The sequence below is a fragment of the Spea bombifrons genome, chromosome 2 (assembly GCF_027358695.1).
Source record: "Spea bombifrons isolate aSpeBom1 chromosome 2, aSpeBom1.2.pri, whole genome shotgun sequence".
Lineage (NCBI taxonomy): Eukaryota > Metazoa > Chordata > Amphibia > Anura > Pelobatidae > Spea > Spea bombifrons.
Window position 1 is genome coordinate 92,182,962 of NC_071088.1, and position 19,095 is coordinate 92,202,056.

General features: G+C 37.5%; 1 protein-coding gene and 1 long non-coding RNA gene across 2 annotated transcripts in view; both read left to right on the forward strand.

Moving 5' to 3' along the window:
- The window catches only part of GABRG3 (gamma-aminobutyric acid type A receptor subunit gamma3), a 223,468-nt gene that overhangs the window by 174,812 nt on the left and 29,561 nt on the right, over nt 1-19,095 (forward strand). The gene's annotated exons all lie outside the window — the stretch shown is intronic.
- Nucleotides 14,106-14,575, forward strand: LOC128473122 (uncharacterized). Its single transcript, XR_008346249.1, has 2 exons — nt 14,106-14,446; nt 14,487-14,575. It is a non-coding gene; the product is annotated as an uncharacterized LOC128473122 (long non-coding RNA).

The window sequence follows — 19,095 nt, forward strand, 5'->3', positions numbered from 1 at the left end:
ATTCCATTCTAATCCCATATTAAAAAACCTTCAGCATCTGAGGACTGTGATTTAACTAAAAATCATAATATCATTAGCTGTGTATTTTATATTGAGGATGTTTGTGCCCTAAGTTTGTTATTTTGACAAATAATTTAGTTTCTTATTTCTATTTTTGGTTTCTTAAGAATTATTATGCATTTCAATCCATTCTGTCTCCCGACGAGTTTGGTACTGTCATCCACATGGGCTGCCTTTGCATCTACATTTACCACTACATAGATAGATTTACTAAAGTGGGGTATATTGGATGATATGTGATTGGTTTGCTTTAAACTAGATACCTATGAATAGTTCAACTTGTCCTAAAAAAGGTCTATATATAGTGTCTATATATATACAGTGTATATAGGTAAAGTTTAGGCTGTCACCTAATCTTAATATAGCCGGGAAGATAGAGGCCATGACTTTGCCCCCAAAAAATCGTCTTAACATCATCAGTTTTTATGAATTAGTGATGTCTACAACATGATTTGTAGATACGTATATATCCACCATATTCTTTCATCTTATACTATAGACTGTTTGCAAGAATGTAATATTTTAGGGACATTAAACATACTGCTGAATATGTTGCAACATATATGTGCACTATACATTTGTGTTTCTTCACAATGGCTATTCTGTTTTTAAAAGGGACCTGCTGTTGCTCATTGACGTTGCCTGACTAAAGTCTCTAATTTGATTCTCGCTCATAGAACTTCCTCTGAATATGCTGTTATTTTGACACATTTTGTATTTTCAACATATAATTACTATGATTTAGATTTGTATGAATTGCAAATGTAGGGAATTTTGGCAAATTTGGCGATTAGCATTAAGCCATGAAAACAAGGCCGAACCTGTCCACCAAGTGGACGAAAACGAAGCATGAAGCTCAGAATTTTCGTCCAAAAAAATCAATCAGGCCCTTTCACTCACATTCTCTCAAACTCTCACTCACTGTCTCACACTCTCATTCTCATTCATTCATTCTCTCTCTCTAAATGTTTCCCGTTATTCTCTGCTGACCACTTTCGCTTCTGCCGACCACCTATACATCTTCTTGTTCTTCATCTTTTTTTCAAGACTTCTGAGGGGTTAATGGGGGGATTAAATTCTAATATTAAATAGGGATTTATTTACAATGCAGATGTTAATGTTGTTAATATGATACATATTGAACACTTATTATAAGATGTGTGTTATATACTTTGTCCTATATTACTCCTGTAGTCAAGCCTACAGTATAAATTTTGGTTATTTGAATCTTGGAAATATAAGCTATACATTTACACTGATAAATTGTACCATTAGCCACATGAATTAGAACTTTCCTATGGTTGTACGCTATACGTGACATATTTAGCCTTAAAATAAAAAAGACAGTATATGGTAATGGTTTTAAGCTTTTAAACGAGCATACAATATACAATATATATGATGCATAAAACTCACAATATAGGAAAGCCATCATATACTTCAAACAATCTTCTTTTCATTTTATGTTTGCATAATTTTATTACCAGTTGTTTAAGATCAAAGCAGAACAATTATTGTGTATCCAACATGAAGACAATTGTTATACTGTGCATAGTCCAGGATTATGAAATGGGTATAAGGAATGTATCACAACAAATACTTTAATTATATTATATATTATACATTGGGCTTAGCTACATTGTTTTTATGTTGAAATTGTTCTATCCTAAAAATATAAATTAACATAAATGCTACATTGTGCTTTAGGCTACACAAAAAGAGAAAACCTTCTGTTTTCAAAACTTAAAATGAAGCAATTTGATTTAAATATGTTCATTGAAACATATTACTATAAAACATTGTCTATTCCATGCCAAGGAAGGTACTCCCGGCTTCTTACCCACCTCACGAAAACTGGCTCTGATAGCAAATGCCCAAATGAACTGAAATGTTTGGTGCAAAGGGAGGTTTTGCTTGAGGATCTGTATCGAGCTTGAGGATCTGTATCGAGCCACTATTCCTCAGAACACAAGGCATTCGGCGGCCCACATTTTTTATGAAAGGCTTTTAAAGAGAAAAGTAACTTTGGCAGTGCCGAGGGTTATCGATTCTGTGACATTCTAGCCGAGCTACAAGAGATGTTACAGCCATCAGAAACACTGATCCTTGAGTCCAACCTGATTATTATTATTTATTGTTTTATACAGCGCCATCAAATTCCATAGCGATGTACAATGGATAGGCAGGACATAACAAGTAGTATGTAACATAACAAACTGACTTACAGAGACAACAGGTGAGGAGGGCCTTGCTCAAATAAGATTACAATAAGGCTGATCTACCAGAAATGGTACCTCGAGATGGATTAGAACTATTTGAAATCAGTCCTTTACTTGTTTCCAAGTCTGTGGATCTAATGGACTTAATACATAAGGATGTTGGCCCGGGCGATGTGGATGGGACTGTGGTTTCCACACCTGGACCACAGGGATGCTGGGTAGCAAGGCCAGATCCACAATCCCCTGGCATGTGGACTCAAGGCACCCTGCCATCTCCCCAGCATCAGGAGTGTCAGGGAGATACAGCCAGCTGCTGAGTGAGTGCCCAGGAGGTGGTGCAGCCAGCCCATCTTCCCAGAAGCAGTGTGAGTACCAGGGAGGGGGTGCAGGTGACATCACTCCCCAGTGCACCAGGGAGAGGAACGGGGCAGTCTTTCTTCCCCACGGCAGATTGAATACCAGGGATAGGATGTGGCGTCCACAGTGGTCCAGTATTTACCCGGGAAAGGACAGGGTGGTATCTCTCCCCAGCAGCAGAAAGAGTCCCCAGGAGGGGATGCAGACAAGTGAGTGCCTGGAAGATGGTGCAGCTGGTCCATCTTCCTAGCGGCAGCATGAGTACCAGGGAGGTGATGCAGGTGGGATCACTCCCCAGAGGCTGTGGCAGATAGCAAAGATGGAGGAGAGTTTTGGAGTTTTCCATCCGATTAACTCAGGTCCAGACCAGGTGGAAGTCTGGTACCTGGTTAGTCTATGTTTTAAGTAAAAGAAATGTCATGGAAGCCTCTGTGCCCTAGACTAGTGGAGGGGCCTGAGAGCCAGCCTCCTCCCTAAAGACTTTGGGCCCTGACCTTGGAAGGGGTTCTGTTGAGATTGAGATTCTTCTTTGCCCTGGTAGAGAGTACCACCTTTCCCAGAGACTCTAAAAACTGTGGTGCTCAGACACATATTTGAGGTGGCTTATTTTGGGAAGGAGTTTTATGTTTGATGCGTTATTCTCCATCAGGTCGGAACTTACAGGACAGAGACCTCTATGGCCAGTATTTGCACCAAGATCTGATATCTAGCCGGTTTCGGCCAGAAGTCAGGGAACCTCCAATGTTTACCATCTTCCCCACAGGCTACAATAGAAACCCCCTACTGGGCTAAGTGGCAATACTGATCCGTGTGCAAAGGAGAGTCTGATTAAGAACTATGTGTGTTTTGCTGTTACTATTGTATGTAAATTATCCCCTTTTACTGTTTTAAACACCAGTGTGTTTCCCATTAAACTGAGTTCTTGATTTTACCCTGAAACATCTAGTCTTGGCTGATGTTTCTTGAGGGGAGGGCTGCAGAGTGGCCAATAATAAGCTGAGGTTCAGCAGTCGGAGTAGCGGTGGAAGGCGACTTTAGCGGAGATACCCATTTGGGGTACCGAGATCCATTACACTAGTGTTGGTAGAGTTGAAAAGGAGCAGTGAGGACGGGTTGGGGAGAGATCCACGATTTCCCAAATCGGCCCTGCTCCTCCAGCAGATCTGCTTGGGGGCACCTACAAGGCAGTGGACTAGACTGCCCGTCCAATGCATTGCAAAGTAAGTGCCACAGGCCATCTGGGGCGAATTTTAAAATACCGCCCTCCCCTTATCTACCCCCCCCTGCCCCCCCCTTGTACTTACCTTTCAGCAGTCCTGCGGTCCCCTACTATATCAGCCTTGACAAAAAACCCTAATGTTATCTCATTTTGTTTTAGCCGCCGACATGAAGGCTGCCATTGTTGTCAGTCACATGAGTTTACTATATAAAATCAAATGCCATTTAATAAGCATATAGACCTTTATTAAAAGTAAATGCAGTCTTCCTAGTAGTGTTATGTGAAGCAGCTTTAAACTCACATATTGTAAATCTGTCACTGGCTTTGTATTTGACAGCAATTACATCTCAGCACTCTCAAAGAAGACAAGTTGCACTGGTCCTCCTTCACGTTGCGAGTGAACTTTACAATAACCTCAGAATACTGGCATTTTAAAAAAATATTCCAAAATACCAAACTTAGTTAATTCAGAACAGAAATGTGTAGAGCCTAAAGTTCTTTTAAACAAATGCACTATATACCTTGGTATATTAAGCTCTAAATCTGTATTAGCCCTTTTAATGTGATGCTAAAAAACAGCATTTTGCTTCTGTGCACCACTGTTGAAATGTATTTTTTATTTATTTACTCTCTATCTCATTTCATACTTTATGGACCAACATAATAAATAGTGATGCAAAATTAGTGCTAGAAGATGTTGGTAGAAGTGTACTTAGGAACGAACTGAGAATTAAAATCTGCCCTAGCACTTTAAGGTCTGCAGACAATGAATTACGTGTACACGGCCACCTGCTGGATACAAGCAGCTACATTATCTGCTTAATATTTTGCTAATATTTGGGGTATGTCTGTTGGAATTTGTGTCCATTGAGCCAAAAGAATATTTGTGAGGTCAGGCTAAGAACGCTTGGCTTGTAATTGGCGTTCCAATTCATCCCAAACGTGTGTAGTTGGGTGAAGATTAGGGTTCTAACACAGTCTTTGTGAATGTTGTTTTGTGCACAGGGGCACAGTCATACAGGAACAGGAAAGGGCCTTCCCCAAAAACTGGTGCCAAAGTTGGAAGCATGCAATAGTCTAAAATGTCTTTGTATACTTAAAACATTAATATTACCCTTAATTGGAACTAGGGGGCCTAGTCCAAGCCCTGAAAAACAGCCCCAGACCATTATCCCTCCTCCACTAAACGTTATAGTAGGTATTATGCGTTCCTGTAGGTAGCATTCTCCAGACATCTCCCAAACCCAGGTGTCAGACAGATAGTGAAGTGAGATATACCACCCCAGAGAACAGGTTTTCACAGCTCCAGAGTTTAGTTGCGATGTGCTTTACCCCACTTGAAATTGGAACTTGGTTTTCATAAACTTCTCCAATAAAAATAGGCTGGTTTCAATGGAGACGCAACCCAGGCAAGCCAGCATTTGAACAAGACCAGGTGGAATTGCCTTTGGAGTGGAAAAAAGTGAAATCATTTTTTTTTTTTTGTTTAACCATCTTCATAGAAGATGCCAGGCAGGGGTGGTGGATACATCGAAAAATGTCTGCAACCAGTTTTTACAGAAGGACATAATATATAAAGATGTGCATCTGCTTTATTGCTTTTTAATTTAAACAAAAAGGAACATTTTCAGCACCGAATATTAAGGATTAACAACCTAAAACAATAAAGTGATATGAAAAATATAACAAGAGAATTGCTTCTAAAAATAGGCACATATGTGCACCTCTGGGAATGGGAAAATGGGAAAGGAATTAAGTATTAGCCTTGTGCTCTTCACTCATGAATACAATGACAGAATAATCTATCAGGCACTGTAGGCATATACCTAATGGGCTCCAGATTTGGGGATGGCATTGAGCTAATGGATAATCATGTATCAGTAGCTATACTGTGCTGGCTACTCTAGCCATGTGGTGGGTGCTCAGTGGAGTCATGTTTTGTGACACTGCATTACAAGTGCAGACTCGTCTCATTCCAACACTGATTGAATGCATTCAAAAGTGAGTAGAACATCTTATTCAACTGATTCCCTCTAAATGTTTTACTGTGCGTTCTTTACATGGGATTGTGTTGTTGACAATTTGGCTGCCAAAAACTGATATATGTAATTGAGAGATTATATAACTGACTGTTCACCATATTCATACTTCTCCATTTTATGCATCACAAATTAAACCGTTTGGAGAGCACAAGAGTAAAAACTGGCAAATATATTTAGTGGCTCATAACAATTTTAATAGAAACCATTCTTTTAAGGCCATATAGAACATCTGTTGTTTCAATGAATACACTGCTTTTTTGTGGGTAATCTATGGTCAAATAATGATGTTAAAACTCATTAGTCTGACACACCAGGTTGACAAGTTGCATGTGTATTTTTGAAAAAAAAAATGCATATGCAATATATCCTTTATTCTAATGCTTGTTGAAAAAGAGCAGAAATGGTCTGTTGGCAGACTCTAGGATGTGTTTTAATAGTATAGCTGGGATTGACATTTATACTGTTTTTGTGGACTCCCAGTACCATGGATATTCTGCACAGCATGTAAGGCTATGCATTACATTAGCGGCTAACAGTCATCTCTGGTAATGTGTCGTTTTTCTTAGCAAATGTTAATGTTTGCTTCAAATGATGCTTTGCTTATTATTCTTACACTATTCAACTAGCTTTGTATGTACACTTGTGTCCTGTTATTAAAAAAACAAGTTATGCCACATAAAACCTAAGCTTAACAATAGCATTAGGTATATTAATGATTGAGTAAAAAAGGCTGATGCCCAACTGGGCATGCAGAAATGATGAATCCAGAACAGTCATGGTCTCTAAAAATATAAATCTAGGATATTAGTACAGGACAGAAACAGTAAAACTAGCCCTGGCACTTCAAGAACAGAGGCTGATAAATAACATGCTCATGGAAGCCACCTGGATAAGCGCTGGTGTAGAAATGGGTAAGTGGGAAGAGATGTCCAGCACCAGTCAACTGGGCATTAGCACATTATGTGCCTTATGGAAAAGCAAACCTGCATGATGTGTGGCTTATAACAGAGGTAGCATCAATGTCAGCCCCTTTGTGTCCCACCTCCACAAAAAACACATACTGCACGTGACGTGACAACCATGTGCGAAAAACACGTTATAACCAGAAAAGGCTATTTTAATGCAATTCCTTGAATTGTTTTTAAAAATACACCTAAACATTTTTTGACCACTTATTTAATCATAATGCTCCATGCCAGCTCAATAACCAACCACAGCTGAAAATTAAGAGGGTGGGAAGGAGTTAAAGCTGTCCCAAATGAAACCTAGAATATGGCTCAGGGTAGAGAGTTGCTTTCTTATATGCCCCTTCACTCCCACACCAGCAGGGGTGTCCCTAGCCTTTACCCACCAATCAGCCAGCTGGTCCTGCTGTCCCCTTATGAAACACCTGAGCTCAATTCCTTCACCCTAGGGCTTTGCTGTCACAGTTAATGTTATTTTTATATGTTACTAATAGACAAATATTATGCTCCTACAATCTGTTTCTACATTCACCCAACGGTTTTGTGTCTATGTTCTTAATCCTTAAAGTAGCTAATTAGAATATAAGTATTTGGATGAAATGCTCCCTGGACATCAAATACATCCACTAATGCTTTTCATCTCTGTCATGTCTTATTAGCAATTAGCATTGTATTTTAGCAGATTTCACTTGTCTTTGTTGCAGACTTTTCAGCTCATTATTAGAATAGATTTTCTGTCTTAGTGAAGTGTAATAAGAATAAAGTAATTGTGAAAGATAAAGTTCGCAAGGGGAAACATAAATAAGGCAGATATACATTGGTAAGCGTTTGCTTGGTTGGGATCCATTTTGTTTAATATATGGACCTTATCTAGCCATATAATGCCATGTGTTCCATGTTTATGATATATACTACATCTATATATGATATAACTATAATATGCAACATATTTACTTTCCTTTATATTTTTTTCCAAAAATACTATCCATGATAAATACTACTCAATAGAAAGTACGCTGTCAGTAAATATAAATACAATTTCTTTAGTATAAAAAGCTTGATTAAACTTGAATGATGCTAAATTGCTGTATTTACCACCTTTCCAAAGTGCCCAGCAACAACGTTGCAGTCCCAGCCTTTAATATCTAGCGGTTGATTTTTTGAGAGCAACAAAAGAGAAATGGCATCATTCAAAATTCCATAGAGTGTTGTATCTTTTTTTAGCCCATAGAAGTTAAAAAATAACACCTAACTTGGCTTTTCTGTGATAGCTGCAAAAAAAACCCTGCAATTTCAGATGAAGGTCAGGTAGCCATAGCAGGTGGGCTTCACTAACTTTGTTCAGATAAGAAAAGAGATGTTGCAAAAATGTAACCAAGATTGTTCTTTTTTCAAACATATTATGTTTAGTCTGTTCTGTTACTTTTACCTAAATATTGCTCTTTTACACATCATTTTTGTAACAGGTACAATCATGGATAACTTGTATGTTAACTTTTTTTACATATGTGTTAAAACATGGAAGACAGTATTGTTATACATATAACATGTATTCAGTGGTGTATTTTGACTCGGCACTGCACTACCCAGGGCAATGGCCCAAGCACAGTTCCAGGGTATGAGACTTCCTAGAGGGTGAAGGGGGCTACTGCTCGCAGTCACAAAACAAGGCTCCGTGGAAACCAAGTATAATGATGCCTCCGGTTCCAGGTCCTGGAGTAAGCCTTGCAGGGCCGCAACAGTCAATATGAGTGATCAAACTTTGTGGGGCAGACCTACAGATATTGGAAGACTTATCACACCCAAGAAAGGAGACACAAATATTTGAACTACTTTATTGTGGTTTTAAAGAGTTTTTATGCATACACAACAGGAAGAACAGAGGGAATAGAATCAATCAAGGATTGATTGGATTACAATACTGTTATTTAAATGTGATACCAAAATGTCTGGTTAATGACATAACGAATAATAACAATGAAACAATTCACCGGAACACATCAAGCTCTACTCCACTGGGTAAGTGACAAAACAGATAGTAAAGACATAACAATGACAAAGGTGCATCAATGAAAACATGCAGTTTTAGTATCCTTATCACATAGATTAACACTCTTCTCTCGGACACCTGTCTTAATCCTCACCTGAAGCTCATAGAGACTTAACATCAGTAGCGTACCTAGCGGGGGGAGGGGTGCCGCTCATCAGGGGGATGCCACCACGCTCACAACCCTCCAGAGAAGGACAGTAATGTCTGCCGCTAGAGGAGCAGGCTCTGTTGGGGAGATCAAGGATCTCCCTCCAACCAGCTGAAAAACAATCAAGGGAGCGGGAGGTCTGTTAATGCAGACCTCCGATTCTGCTCCCTTGCCATGCACGCGGCAACTGATTCTGTGTGTCGGGATTTGATGTCATATCCCGGCGCACAACACTGAAGCCGCGCCCACCACCATCCGAGCTCACTGCACCAGAAGGACACAGAAGAAGAAGAGCCAAGAGGAAGAACGAAGAGGAAAAGTGACAGTGACAGAGGAAAGGTGTGATTGTACATGTACGGGCTTGCGATGCAATGCATATATATACGGGCTGCTGTTAAACAGCTGCATCGCCGCGATCGCAGCGGTTTCCACACTATCGGCTGCTGACCGTGGACCCGGGGAGGAAGGGCCCCCCAAAAATGGGACGGCTAAAACAGCTTAGGAAGCGATTGGCAATCTTTTCCTAAGCATAATCGGTGTTGCCGACATGCCTCAATATCGAGGCATGTAGCAACACCACCCCCCTACCCCGATAGCCTTGTGATTGCTCTGAAGATTGCCGCCTCTCACAACTGAAAAATTAATTCACAGAACTCTCGAGCTCCTCCTGCAGGATGAATGCAGGTAAAATACACACCTCACAAAGGTGGCCTTTACCTCCCAAATAACCCAATAAACTCATGCATGTGGGGTATTACTGGAGTAATACCAGAAGTGGTACATTCATACCTGAAGTACAACGTGTGTGTGAAAAAAATACAATTTTTTTTACTACAATAAAGTTTGACAAAGGCTGGTGGTAGAATGAGTGCATGGAAAGGGTTAAAGTACAAGCATTTGAAAAAACCCTGGGTTGTCTTGTTTTCAAAAATATATGGTTTGAGGGGGTAAATTGCATTGGCCGGCTTCAAGGATACCCAAAATAGCAAAAATGGGGAAAAAATGGTTTTGAAATAGCAAAACACTACTGGTACTTGCCTCATAATGTGCAGAAAAAGGCAAAAAAAAAACCCATAAAAATATTGGGTATTTCTAAACTCAGGACAAATAGTAGAATCTATTTAGCAGGTTTTTTCTTTAGTTTTTGCAGATGAGTAAAAGATTTGTCAAAGAAAAGTGAGAAAGTCATTTTTTAACAAAAAATCACCATATTTTATCATTTTTTTCTAATAAATTAGAAGATATGATAAAAATAATGGTATCTAAAGAAAGCCCTGTTTGTCCTAAAAAAAAACAATATATAAGTGTGTGGGTGCACAAAATGAGAAAGAAGAAAATTACAGCTAAACAGCAACACTAAAAAATGTTAAACGAGCCTTTGTCCCAAAATGTACTACAAGTAAGAAACTGTCTTGTCATTAAGGGGTTAGTAAAAGTGTGGGGTTTTTTTTTTGTTTTTGTTTTTAATAGTGGGGGGTGGGTTCGGCCAAGTGAATGCTGAATTTTCGGTTTGGGTCCAGAATTTTAATTTCAGTGCATTCCTACTATATACTAAGCCAGACACTGAAGTGGTAGACCTACACCACATGAATGTTTCGCTTAGTATATAGTGATATAGGGTTAAGCTGCATTATTGTCAATGTCTGGCTCAATGTATAGTGATAGGGATTAGACTGTACCACCGTGAATGTGTGCCTCAGTATATAGTGATAGGTGCTATGCTGTACCACCGTCAGTGCAAGCCTCAGTATATAGTGATAGGTGTCACGCTGTACCCTCATCAATGTTTGCCTCAGTATTTAGTAATAGGTGTTATGCTGTACCACCGTCAGTGCGGGCCTCAGTATATAACGATAACAGTTATGCTGTACCACTGTCAATGTTTGCCTCAGTATATAGTGATAGCTGTTATGCTGTACCACCGTCAGTGCGTGCCTCAGTATTTAATGATAACAGTTATCCTGTACCACTGTCAATATATGCCAATGTATATAATGATAACAGTTATCCTTTACCGCCGTCAATGTTTGCCTCAGTATATAATGATAACAGTTATGCTGTACCCCATCAATGTCTGCCTCAGTATATAATGATAACAGTTATGCTGTACCACCGTCAATGTTTGCCTCAGTATATAATGATAGCGGTTATGCTGTACCCCCGTCAATGTTTGCCTAATGATAGAAGCTACGCGGTTTTAAAGTGTGTGTGTGTGTGTGGGGGGGGGTGCCACATACAGGATCCGCCCCAGGTGCCAAATGCTCTAGGTACATCCCTGCTTAACATATAGTCTTGCACTATGCATGATTTTATCTTGCAAATATTCTGTTTTTTAATGTATTTACCTATTTGAATATTTTACATAATGCCTAAGGAAACATCAAGTCCTGCTTTGCAATAGGACAAACAAGGAATACATTATTGAATAAATTATTGTATGAGTTACGAAAAGATGGAAAATGTGTAAAGATTTAGAGGGAGAGAGGGAAATATTTATACATACATTCATAAAAAGTAAAGGGAAGACGGGTGAAAGTCATTTTTTGTTAACTGTATGGAGTAAATGCTTTAAAATTTAGACTTATAGCATAAATGATTCACAGATAAGTATCTAAATCCTGGAAAAATATACTCCATCTAAAATGCATCTCCCCTGAGTAAAACCTATTAAAATTGGTTTTACTGTGGCACCTGTAACTAAAGAAATGAAAAATACTCAAAATCAGAAATGAGTAGGATGAAAAGGTAGGGTACATGCTGGCAAGCATCAGGGAATGGGGAGTGCAATATCCATAAGTGATATGTTTTGCAAAAAACTATACATGTCTAAAAGGTTCTATTGATTCGTGTAGGTTTCTTTATTAGAAAATAAATCTCCATTGCTTTAAAGCATTAGTTTAGTTACTTTTAAACGTATTGCATTTGTAGTGCAGGTTTCTTTTTTATTTCTTTGGTCTATGATACTTGATTACCATCTTTGCTAATGCGTATCAAGCACATCAATAAAAGAAGGACTTTTAATCCATTTCTTTCACACAGGTACCAATTAGAAGAGACCTATAGAACTGAATGCGAAATAATGGAATGTTCTGGGAGTTGTAGTCTTTCAAACAGAGCTGTGAATGTCGATACCTGTATTGGAACACTACAGCTCCTAAAACTTCCTAGTCTCCCAAACTCTGGAATCTTCGGGATCAGAGAATTGCTTGTCTTCAATTAAAATATAATACTTTATGCAAACTATTGAATTAAGTATACCATCTGATTAGAACCAAAAACATATCTACTGAGTAACCATTGTTCATAGCTCTGAGGCTTAATGCATAAATCAACTTTCTAAAGACACCATGTAGTAGTCATTCGCTTTCATAACATATATATGAATATATGCTTTTGCTTTGAAACATACACTTTCTTCTAACCATTTGTTCACAGGACCAAATAATGAAATGCATTGTTGTAATATGACTGCAGAAGATTACAAGGTCAAGAAACTGGCAGTCAAGTAACGTTTGTCATATTTGTGTCAATTTCTAGAAGACTAGATATTACATACCTTGACAATTTCTACAGATAAGAAAATGTAATACAAAGAAGAAACCATATGTTTTCTGTAGCACCCACACATTTGTCTGTATTTGTCAGTGTGCATAAATGTATCTTGGTTCAAACCATACATAATAAACCTGATCAAATAAGTGAACTTGGAGCACAAGACTACTTAGTCAACATAAGTATTAATAAATATATGAGTCAACAGCAGTCATAGTATAAAGTAGCCACCCTTTGAGAAAGATAGTCTATCGGAGAGCTATGACCATGTATAACATTACATTTTATTTATAGAGCAGATTCCATACCATAATATCCCCAAGGTCATATAAAATGTATTCAAATGTAGACCAAATGAAAAAAAATCCACAACACCTAATCGGGTGGCTAAGAAGCAGATCTATTCTCTATCTCGATGATCATTTTCATTTATGTAACCACATCCATAATTTTTTAAGTGTGTCCTCTATCTTGCTTTTTTTTTCTCTCCAAACTTCCTATCTTGCCAGCCCCTCAAACCTAATGTATACATAGGGACCTAGCAAGATGTTCAAATCAATTTAAGCATGTTTTCTTTGGAATGCTAGTTTAATTTAAAAAAAATATATATAATCTAAAAGGTAGCTAAAATAAACTGGATTGTATTTATTATTTTCTACTATATTATTGTATTATGTAGAGTTTATGTATTATACAGGTTTTGTTGTATTATTTTTGACATAGCTTCATGAAACTATATACTTTATTGCATGTGTATTTATTTTTAGAGTAAGCATCAGCCATCACATTTATTAAACTTGACAGATACTTTTAAAGCTTTTAGAACAGTCTCATTACTCAACATTACACCTTTAACTTTTTGACCAATTTATTTTTAGGAACATACACTCAGGCTGACATCCACAGCCACATCTATTTGATATTCTATTCATTTATGTCATATGAGTTGCTTTGGAAAAAAGTGTTTATAATTGATTTTTCTTAAAGGATAATTATTGGGGAACAGCTGCCATTTTAGCTAAAATAGATTAACCAATTCATTACCAGTTGACATTAAAAGAACAGATACACAAAAAATAGAAACATATGGTACAATGCACATTGAATTCCTGGTACATTTAAAACAGTTCTCTCATATGAGAAGTTGTTTGTCATCCTTTCTATTTGGGACCCCAAATGGTTACCTTACGGGAGGAAAAGTGTAAAAAACTTCTCAGATGCCCACTGCCACTATTTGTGGTTTCAACAAGATAATTTTGTTTGTGTTGACTGACACAGATTCTTTATAACTCTTCATACATCAATGTTTATGACGTTTCATGTGATCTTGTGTGTCTCAAAGCATTTCTACAAAAGACATAATTGAATACACTTTGTTTTACTTTTATATGCTCGGTAACTTCCTTGTTAAAAGTAGTAATTAATAATCTGGATGCAGTTTTGTTTTCCCCCAATGCATAGCGGTGGGTTAAGGCATAAAGGAATGAATTAGGAATGAATAGGAATGAATGAATTAACCTTCACCCCATGAGGAAGAAGCACTTACTGCCACCCACCTAGGGTGTTGCAAGTGATCTCTTCTATTTTTTCTTGTAAGGGGATTGACAGGCACATTTCAATATTTGAGTAAGATTTACTTGAAACTAAGCTAATGAATGCTAAGACTTAAGTTTGTTTCAACTTTTATCAACTCACTTGCATACACGGGACTGCAAGAGACTGCATGATATGAGGTAAAAAAAAAAGGAAGCAACTCGTGGACTAGGGAAATCAAAAAGGGCCAGGAACATGTACTGGATTTTGCTGGTTCTGGTAAGAAGAATGAGATAGGCTGGTCACTGAGAGTAGCCAGGTCTGGTACCATGGATCAGGAGTGTGAGGTCACTAAAACAAGCCAGGTCTGGTACCATGAATCCTACAGGTTCTCCACTAGAAGTTACAATTACCAAAGCCAAAGGAAAAAGTGAAGACCCAGTGTTTAACCCATTCAGTACCAGTGGTCTTTGGTACCTCAAGCAATTTTGCCCTTTTTGCGGTATGTTGGTTCAGCGATTAGTCCCCTTTCCTTCTAATTGTGTACCCATGTAAACTATATATTGTTTTTTTCATGGAGAGAGGGCATTCTTTTGATACCATAATTAGATAATTAGCTGAAAATTTAGGATGAGTAATTTAGTAAAAACTAGCGAAAATTAGAAAAAAACCCTAATTTTTTATATAGTTTTCCCTCTGAATCCTCACAAAATTAGGTAAAGTGATGGAAAATCCCCTCCAAATGTATCAATTCAGAAAACCCTTATTTATACAGAATTTCCATACTTTCCCAATCACTGTCAAAGGTTTTTTTCACCAACACTTTTGTGTTGCTTAGATTTTTTTGCACAGGATATGTGTTACGGCAGAGAAACCCAGCCAAAATTGTTTAGCTGCATCTCCTGATTATGGAAATACCCCACATCCTTAGTTTTGTTTTTTTCTCTAGAGGGCCATATCCATCCCTTACATATAGTATACTATCGGGTAGTATTTTTTATACTTATGGCTTAATGGGTTTGGGGGTCATGAACAGGGGCAGGGGGGTTATACCTTTTAGATGCTGTGCTAGGGCAATGGGATGTAAGGGTTTTTTCTTTTTTATTATTACTATCTTTTTTATGATTTATTTTTTATTTTATTTTTCGTATTTTTAAAAAGATGTTTTGCACTGTTATTAGTGCAGTATGGTTAGAGGTCCTCCTAGGCCAGTAATGCCACAATAACATCACTTAGCTCACTTTATTGTTTATTTTTTTAATTTAATGTATTATTTCAGGGATTTTTTATTGCAGAAGGCCTTCCCAGAAGATTTAAAGTGTTTATAGCTGCAAAGGAGGTACCAGCTTCATATGAATGTCTATGTATTTAGAATGCTATGTCATAAAAGTCTGTGTTGGTGTAATGGTCAGGTGTACCAATACTTTTGTCCATATAGTGTATGTATTGCCACAAAAGTGACAAATTCTGGGGCCTTTTCACCAACACATAGCTTCCCTATAGGACATTGGATATATGGCCTCCATATTTACATGACTACATTAGATGCTGCATTGCCTGTCATGTACTGTCATGTCATTGCTGGGCAATGTTCTGAACTCCAGGAGGCTTCTAGGTTACAAGGAAAATTATTATTATTATCTTTTATTTATATAGCATGAACAATTTTTGCAACGCTTCTTACAATATACATATGTAAGGAGTTTGACAAGACTAGAATTGACAGACTAAGACAAACCAATACATTAGGCGGAGAGGTGAGGACAAACATAAGTAACAGAATCTCTAACCATTTGTTAGAGGTAGTGTGGTGGTTGTATCAGTGACAGGGAAGTTCTACCAACTAAGATGGTATGCCTCTCTGTAGAAGACTTTTCTTGAATGTTGGGATGGAGGCTGAAAGCTGATTCGGTTCGGTGGAAGTAGGTTCCAGAGGTATGGGGAAGCACAAGTGAACTCTTGTAGGCGGGAAAAGGTAGAGGTGAAGTGAGGAGGAGAGCCTTAGCCCATGGGAAGAATGTAAAGATCGAGTAGGGGAGTATTTGTTAATGAAGGCAGAAAAGTATGGAGGAGCGATGTTATGGAGGGCCTTATGTATTGAAGCGTGCCAGAGGATCATGAGTAATGGGTACTAGCATAAAACATGAATGTAGGGAAAACTACATCCATAATGCTTTATGAAAAATATTAACAAGGAGATTTAATTGATCATTTTAAAACAATCCTGCTAACAGTATTAAATGTTCAAAATGTCATTCATATTAAAATCTGGAAACAAAAAAGCTACATACTTGTACTTACTATCAGTTGCATTATCATAACATTAGCCAGGCACAGGGCCAGATTCCAGACTCATATAAATCATTCTGACATGAAAGAACAGTAACAGTTACCAAATTAGTTTTATTTTTTTTTACACAGGAGATTGTTCCGCAGAAGTTATGTTGTGTTTAAGTGATGAATTATGTCAAAGAGGAGTGTAGTTTATAGTCACACTGGGGAAAAAAATATTTTGCAAGAAGTGGTACATGGCAAATGTTTGAGGTTGGTTCATACTATTTGTAATTAATACACAGCTCTGTTTGAAAAACTTTTTCCTCACCCATTTGGCATTCAAAGCAATTAAGCCAACCTCATATATATTCTTTATCCACAACATCATTCCCAAAGACCTTCACTTCTTTAAGAACTTTCTAAATGAGTTGACTAATACGATGATTCCAAGTATTTACTATATAGTAAGCAGTTTCCCATGGAAACCCTGATGGGTTCTCATCAGTAGAAGTGTAGGTACTTCACACTTGACATATTATTACTTAAGTCACAAAACAGAAGGCATTAGTGCCATCACATATGAAATAGGCCCATTACATTTTTAGCCTTTAATATCTGCCAAATGTCCCTGAGACCATTAGATTAAAAGTACTGGGATTAATGGGCAATCTGTGGGTTCCCAGGTATGTCTGCTAGAATTGTGTTTCTGGAAATTTACTTCTGCTGCAATAGTAATAGTTTTCCCAAAAAGATTAATATGTTTCTCATCCACACCTTTATAGTTTCCTTGTTAAACAGAATATTTGTCCATATATTCATTTATGTATTGGATGGACAAGCCATGACTTTATCTGGATTCTTCTGTGGACAATAATGTATATTTCCTTTGTGTTATTGTCCTTAACCTATAGGATTTTCTACAGTCAGACGATTTAGATACTATTGCAGACATTACACAATTAGGTTAACACATGATTCCTTGGCTGATATAGTGTATATACAGTTACAGCATGTATTATATACTTTTCCAATCTTTTAGACACAACTGTCCTTCAACCCACTTGTTCAGTACTAATGTGTAATTATAATTAATATGATTCTACATGGTGACCATTCTCTCTCATGTTCCTGCAGTACTCACAATTTCCTTCTATATCACTCTAGATTTGTGCATTTGGATTTGTACGAACTGGGCGAAAACAAAGCAAAAAGCTCAGAATTTTCATCCGAAGCTCGTGGGCCCACATTCACTCACACTCATTCACTCTCTCTCTCAAGCTCTAAATGCCTCCCTGCCGACCACTTCCCTTCTATCTTCTCTCTATCTTCAATCTGCTATCTTCATCCGCATTTCCGCAGACATAACCCGATGAAAATTGTAGAATCAAAAAGATGTAATTTTGGCGGAAGTTCCCTCTTGGTTATGTCTGCGGGGATGTGGAGGAATATAGAAGATTGATATACAAATCCCCCAAAAGACATAATAAAATAATTTGGCACTATTACACCTAGTATTCAGAACCATTTATTCTTAACAGATAAATCCTAATATTCTACTATGCACATGTCCTTGATATCAGTATATCTATACATGAGGGCTTCCAGGCCAGCGTGTTTACAAGCAGAGGAGCAGAATTTGGGCAGCTCCCATATTCCTCGGCTCTCATCCAGGTTTTTAAGTAGAACCCACTTTTATTTGGGGCTGCCTCATCACTATGTGTAGCCACGCCACATTCCTGCCAGGAGAGCGTGAGCTCCTGGGACCAGACATGGGAAGTTCCGGGGAAATTAATATGATAACATTTTAACAGTAATTACTGCACTTTGTGCACCTTATTGGTTCTTTATTATTTATTATAAAAGCAATATTTAAAAAATAAGAAATATGTTTTTTACTGTATCTGAATTAGAGACAATGAGTCATATTAATCAAGGTAACGGAACAATTGTAAGTAAAAAAAAATCACCATAGAAACCATTAAACTGCTGAATGTGACACCTTTTCAGGAGTTTAGTTCCAATTATCTTTTATAATCATCCCTTTGAAATCAATGTATGAACTCTGGCAACATGCTTCATAAAGGTTAACATATACTGTAAATGCTGCTCATTTCTTTTATGTCAAAGATGCTATAAAAAAAATAAAAAAATATATAATGAAACAAAATATTACAAAGTACTTTTTTATACTATTTTTATAAGAGGCACCCAGATACCCCTAGAAAAAGTTAATTAGACTATTGCAATTCATGTGTGAAGTTTTTCATCTGTACAGATGAAAATGACTGCATACGGCATGGAATCCTATGTGCTATTGTAATGTAGTTACTTATGGCTATATTAAGCGTAGCTACACCCTTGCCTCTTGCATTTTTTAAGAAACAAGATTGCTAAATCCAAAATATATTTATGCTTTAATTTAAAGGGACCTTAGTATGCATGTTCTTAGGTGCATGTTGACATCCATCTACTCATGAGATATTGATGTCTGTCTGACCTAATTTCAGTTACGGTTGTATACAAGGTATCATAATATGAGATGCAAAACCTCTACTTTATGGGAGCAGCCCCTAATATATGCGCTAACAACTGAAGTAATAAACTATAGTAACCCACAACTATAATTTGACTTTAATTGAGTAAAATAAACAATATAAGTATATCCTAGGAAAACAA